The following is a 6582-nucleotide window of genomic DNA, read 5'->3' as shown; positions in this document are numbered from 1 at the left end:
GTACCTCAAGATGGAGGGAGCCCTTCCTCTGACTGGTGCCCTGCTCCTGCAAAGTCCCAGTCTCTCTCTTGAGAAGCTGTTGATTTTCCTTGCTGTCCTGGGATGGTCTGGGGAGAGTCACCTTGACAAAGTCAGAGGGGTACCCAGTGTCAACCCACTCTCACCACCAGAGGGCAGCAGCCAGCCAGACGTTTGCTCCTGCCCCTGTCTAGTCTGGCTCGCAGTAGTGGTCCAGATGTGTCCCAGCTGCATCTAGTTTCTCATTTAAACCCAGGGTGGAGGGGAGCAACTGGGAGTTGTAGGTTTGAAGCAGCATTGGTGAAGGCCCCAGGAAGCCAAATCCTGTCCCCAAAGTCACATAGCAAAATCTGGCAGAAATATCAACCTGACTCTTGGCGGACTGCCAGTCTCTAGAAGCACCACTGAGTGAGACAGTCCTAGATCACCTGTGGTACCCAGGGGTCCTAGCCCTTCAGCTGCAGTGGATGCCCAGCCCTGGGCATCTGCCTCTTCCCTTTTGAGGACAGAGGGCAAGCAAGGCTGTGACCAAGTGTTCATGAACCAGGCTTTGCCCAATAGAAACATGGTAGCCTTGGGCAAGTTACTAAATCTCTCGAGTCCTTTTCATCTGCTGGATCCATGGAATTGTGTTGAGTAAGGAAAGAATATGAGTGAAGCTGATTTGTAAGCCATGATGTACCATACACAAGAAAGGGGCAATGAACATATAGAGAAAAAAACACTGGTCTCAGACTCTGAGATCTGGTTTTGAGGTCTGTCTCTGCCATATATAGTGGGTGATGTTTGCACAAATTGGTTACCCTTTCTAGGTCTTCAATAATATCTGTAACCTTTCCAGCATCATGAGGGATTGTTAAGAGGATGCCTAGCAAGGGCCTTGTGGTCCTTAGCTTATTTGATGGGCTGTTTTTACTGAGTGGTTCCTGGGGCTCAGGAGAGGGGATAGGATCAGGTGGATGTTAGTGGTGGAAACAAAGCCACCTGACTGGGCACCCTCACATGGACCTTGTATGATGGTCAGGAGCTCTGGACTGACAGCTGGAGGCCAACAATCCCTACAGGTGGTGCTCAGGGTGATGTACTGATAGTGAGTGGGTGTTTTCCAGTTGCTGGCCTCCGATGCCTGTCTAGGGACAGCGGGATGGCTGCGCAGGGCTCGCCGCGCTTCCTCCTGACCTTCGACTTTGATGAGACTATCGTGGACGAATACGGCTCCCAGAGAGCCTGCGTGCCACCTACCGCGAGGGCTTCTACAATGAGTACATGCAGCACGTCTTCCAGTACCTGGGTGACCAGGGCGTGCGGCCGCGAGACCTGCGCGTGGTCTACGAGTCCATCCGGCTGTCGCCCGGCATGGGCAAAATGCTGCAGTTTGTGGCCAAGCAGGGTTCCTGCTTTGAGGTTATTCTCATCTCAGATGCCAACACCTTTGGCGTGGAGAGCGCGCTGCGCGCCGCCGGCCACCAAGGCCTGTTCCGCCGCATCTTCAGCAACCCTTCCGGGCCCGACGCTCGGGGGCTGCTGGCGCTGCAGCCCTTCCACTCACTCAGCTGCGCGCGTTGCCCCGCCAACACGTGCAAGCACAAGGTGCTCAGTGACTACCTGCAGGAGCGGGCCCACGACAGCGTGCACTTCGAGCGCCTTTCCTACGTGGGCGACGGCGCCAACGACTTCTGTCCCATGGGGCTGCTGGCCGGTGGCGATGTGGCCTTCCCGCGCCACGGCTACCCCATGCACCGCCTTATCCAGGAGGCACAGAAGGCTGAGCCCAGCTCCTTCCGTGCCAGCGTGGTACCCTGGGAAAATGCCACCGAAGTGCGCCTCCATCTGCAACAGGTGCTGAAGACGTGCTGAGGACGCGGCCTGCAGGGGGCGCCCAGCGGGAAGGGGGCCAGGGGGCTGGGGACAGGGAAAGACAAACCTAGTTTTATTAGTCCCTTTCCATTTCGTTTTGGTGGGTCCCTCCGGGAATTTCGGGCATCCGGAGCTCGTCCATTTGGGGGCTGGAGGAGAGAGTTCGGAGCTCTCCCCGTCTATGCAGTTAACCCAGCTTGGCTGTCTCCCGCAGTTCCACTGCAAGTGAATTCTAGAGTTTGGCCCCACCAGGGTGGTGCGCAGACCCAAGCAGGCAGCAGTGTTTTCCAAAAATCTTGCCCCTTCCCAAATGGGGGGAAGAGGTTGCCTGGCAGGGTAGAGAAGGAACATCTCCCACTGTGTTGCATTAACTGTTGCCTTGAGCCGCATGATTTCCTTCCCCTAGACTTCTGTCAGGGGGACCCAGGTCCTGAAATTCCTCCCCCCGCCCCTTCAGCCCCAGACTCCCCGCGGAGAGGTGGTGCTCTCCACCGACGCCAGTCTCAGGCCTAGGTCTTGCTTTACCTTCTGTGACCCTACACTACACTTCTGCCTCCCCCCCCCCCACCCCCACGCATGCTGTCAGCGTCCCCACAGGAAGAAATCCCAGAGGGAACAATCGCCTCCTGGTGGTGGAATGAGGTAGCACACTGTCCAGGGCTCGGGTCCCGCCAGCCATGGACCTCAGAAAACGCGACCACGTCTCCTCCTCGCACCCCAGCCTCTTCTATGCAGCAAGAAACCACGGACTGAACCAAAGTCGTCCCGCCGACTGGACCCTCTGAACCCCTCCCCTTCCAAATGGAACAGAAAGCCATGATGATTTAAAAGCAGAGCCAGTGAAACCCAAAAGAAAAAAAAAAAAAAAGAATAAAAGGGAGAGGGTTAAATTCAATAAAATTAGACATGGAGAAGTAAGTTGCAAGTGATATCACAGAAATACACAGGATTGTAAGAGAATACAGGAAGCAAATAATTGCCAATAAAATGGACAACTTAGAAGTAATGGACCAATTATTCATTTCACTTCAGTTCAGTCGCGCAGTCGTGTCTGACTCTTTGCAACCCCATGAATCACAGCACGCCACGCCTCCCTGTCCATCACCAACTCCCAGAGTTGACTCAAACTCATGTCCATCGAGTCGGTGATGCCATCTCATTTTCTGTCGTCCCCTTCTCCTCCTGCCCCCAATCCCTCCCAGCATCAGGGTCTTTTCCAGTAAGTCAACACTTCGGATGAGGTGACCAAAGTACTCAAGCCTCAGCTTCAGCATCAGTCCTTCCATGAACACCCAGGACTGATCTCCTTTAGGATGGCCTGGTTGGATCTCCTTGCAGTCGAAGGGACTCTCAAGAGTCTCCTCCAACACTACAGTTCAAAAGCATCAATTTTTCGGCGCTCAGCTTTCTTCACAGTCCAACTCTCACATCCATACATGACCACTGGAAAAACCATAGCCTTGACTAGATGGACCTTTGTTGGCAAAGTGATGTCTCTGCTTTTCAATATGCTATCGGGGTTGGTCATAACTTTCCTTCCAAGGAGTAAGTGTCTTTTAATTTCATGGCTGCAGTCACCATCTGCAGTGATATTGGAGCCCCAAAAAATAGTCTGTCACTGTTTCCCCATCTATCTCCCAAGAAGTGATGGGACCAGATGGCATGATCTTAGTTTTCTGAATGTTGAGCTTTAAGTCAACTTTCTCACTCTCCACTTTCACGTTCATCAAGAGGCTTTTTAGTTGCTCTTCACTTTCTGCAATAAGGGTGGTGTCATCTGCATATCTGAGGTTATTGATATTTCTCCCGGAAATCTTGATTCCAGCTTGTGCTTCTTCCAGCCCAGCATTTCACATGATGTATTCTGCCTATAAGTTAAATAAGCAGGGTGACAATATACAGCCTCGACGTACTCCTTTTTCTATTTAGAACCAGTCTGTTATTCCATGTCCAGTTCTAACTGTTGCTTCTTGATCTGCATATAGAGTGGTACAATTTTCCAAGTATGAACCAGAGAGAAATAGAAACTACAAAGAAACACATCATATGTACTGAAATTGAAACTCTGATTTAAAATTTTCCATAAAACAGAAGGCCAGGACCAGATGACTTCAGAGGCAAATTCCGTCAGGCATTTGGTGAAGAGTCAATACCTATCCTTCAAAACTATTCCAAAAACTTGCAGAGGAGAGAACACTCCTCAAACTCATCCTATGAGGCCACCATCACCCTGGTACCACAAGCAGACAAATATACCACCAAAAAAGAAAGTTATAGGGCAATATCAATGATGAACATAGGCACAAAATTCTCAACCAAACAGTAGCAAACCAAATCCAGCAAGACATTAAAAGGACCACATAGCATGATCAAGTGGGATTCATCCAAGTGATGCAAGAATTTTTCAATATCCACAAATCCATAGATCTCAATAGATACAGAGAAGGCTTTAGAAAAAAGTCCAACATCCATTTGTGATAATAACTCTCCAGAAAGTGGGCATAGAGGGCCCTTATCTGAACATTAAAAAGGCCACATTTCACAAACCTACCGATAACATCATACTCAATGGTAAAAAGAAGAAAGTGTTTCTTCTAAGATCAGGAAAAAGAGAAGGACGGCCACTCACCACTTTTATTCAGTATAGTTACGGAAGATCTAACCACAGCAATCAGAGAGAAAGAAATAAAAGAATCCAAGTTGGAAAGGAAATAAAGCTGTCACTGCTTGCAGCTTGCATGATACTGTGCCTAGAAAATCTTAAAGATGCTGCCAGAAAACTATGAGAGCTCATCGATGAATTCAGTAAAGCTGCAGGATACAAAATGAATGCACAGAAATCTCTTGCATTTTTATATGCTAACAATGAAATTTCAGAAAGAGAAGTTAAATAAACAATCCCCCTTACCATCACATCAAAAAGAATAAAATGCCAAGGAATAAACCTAAGGAGACCAAAGAGCTGTACTCACAAATCTATAAGATGCATGCACCCCAATGTTGATTGCAGCACTATTTACAACTGCCAAGACACAGTAGCTACCTAAATATCCATCGACAGAGGAATGGATAAAGAATATGTGGTACATATATACAGCAGAATAGTACTTTACCATAAAAAGAATGAAATAATGCCACTTGAGGCAACATGGATGGATGTAGTGATTGCCATACTGAGTGCAGAAAGTCAGAAAGAGTAACACAAATGTCCCTTACATGTGGAACCTAAAATGTTGTACAAATGAACTTATTAAATAAATGGAAACAGACTTTGAAAACATGATTACCAAAAGGGAAAGACAGAGGTAGGAAAGGGATAAAGATCCTAATCTATAACATTCTAATGAGAGATGTTGTAGATGATGTAAACAGACGGAAAGAAATATTATATGCTTGTGAGGGCAAACATTTACAACTAGCCTCTGCTTTACACTTCCTAAGGAAGGAGGCAACTGGGCTTGAGTCCAGGTATTTACAGTCAGTCTCCAGCTTGCACTCTGAAATAGAATGAATAAGAGTAACTGGGTAAATAGTCAGGCTTTGTTTCCTGAGGACAATGTAAGATAACAGCTCTGGCAGAGACAGAGGGGCTACTCTCTGTTTGAGTAAAACATCAAGAGGTCACATATGTCCCGTTCTCAGGGCAGGAGAGACACTGCACATGGGAAGAAAGGCTCCTTGGCGGTCAAAAACAAAGGGGCCCCAACCCATAATGTGTGATGCCACGTCTCCCCCATAGGTCTCCGGGCTGGCATGCATCTGGGAATAGAGATGCTCATGCATGTTGGGGAGGGTCCTAGTACAGGTCAGGTGTGAGAAAAGAAACAAGATAACTGGCCAAACCTAAACAAAGACCCAAAAGGACTGTCCTATAAAAATGACTTAACTTCGTCTTACTGCACTTCTCCTCAGTAGGACAGATGCCCACACCTTTTCTCTCCAAGTGTGTATCATTGCCTTCTCTGTCTTAACTAAACAAACTGTTTCTCTATGTGCTCTCCTACTTGTTGTGCTGTGTCTCTAACAATAAACTCTGTACCTCTTTTTTTTTTTTTTTTTTTTAACAGATTTTGCCTCCTTGAGAAATGCATTTTTCAAAGGGGCAAACTTAAAGCCACAGCTCACTGCTGCCTCTCTGACATCCCTTGGATTGGAAGAATCAATATTGGCAGAATGGCTATACAACCCAATGCAACCTACTGATGCTATTGAATCCCTATCAAATTACCAATGGTATTTTTCACAGAACTAGATCAAACATTCCCAAAGATTGTATGCAGACACAAAAGACCATCAATCGCCAGAGCAATCCTGAGCGAGAAAAATGGAGCTGGAGGAATCAGGCTCCTGGACTTCAGACAATACTACAAAGGTACAGTCATCAAAACAGTATGGTACTGGCAGAAAAACAGAAATACTGATCAAACGAACAGGATAGAAAGCCCAGAAATAAACCCATGCGCCTATGGTCAATTAATCTCTGACAAAGGAGGCAAGAACATACCAATGAGAAAAGACAGTCTCTGCAGTAAGTGGTGCTGGGAAAACAGCTGCACAGAAAAGAATGAAATTAGAACACTCTCTAACATCATACACAAAAATAAATTAAAAATGGATTAAAATCTAAATCTAACACAAGACACTATGAAACTCTTAGAGGAAAACACATGCAGAACACACTTTGACATAAATTACTGCAATATGATT

At 47.1% G+C, this 6582-nt stretch overlaps 1 pseudogene; it reads left to right on the top strand.

Annotated features, from left to right (window-relative positions):
* The first annotated feature begins 1162 nt into the window (after positions 1-1162).
* On the top strand, positions 1163-1875 carry LOC136154327 (phosphoethanolamine/phosphocholine phosphatase-like; annotated as a pseudogene).
* The last annotated feature ends 4707 nt before the right edge of the window (positions 1876-6582 follow it).

The sequence above is a fragment of the Muntiacus reevesi genome, chromosome X, assembly GCF_963930625.1.
Source record: "Muntiacus reevesi chromosome X, mMunRee1.1, whole genome shotgun sequence".
Classification (NCBI taxonomy): Eukaryota; Metazoa; Chordata; class Mammalia; order Artiodactyla; family Cervidae; genus Muntiacus; species Muntiacus reevesi.
The sequence above is the reverse complement of the archived record's forward strand: the minus strand, read 5'-3'. Positions and strand labels throughout refer to the sequence as shown.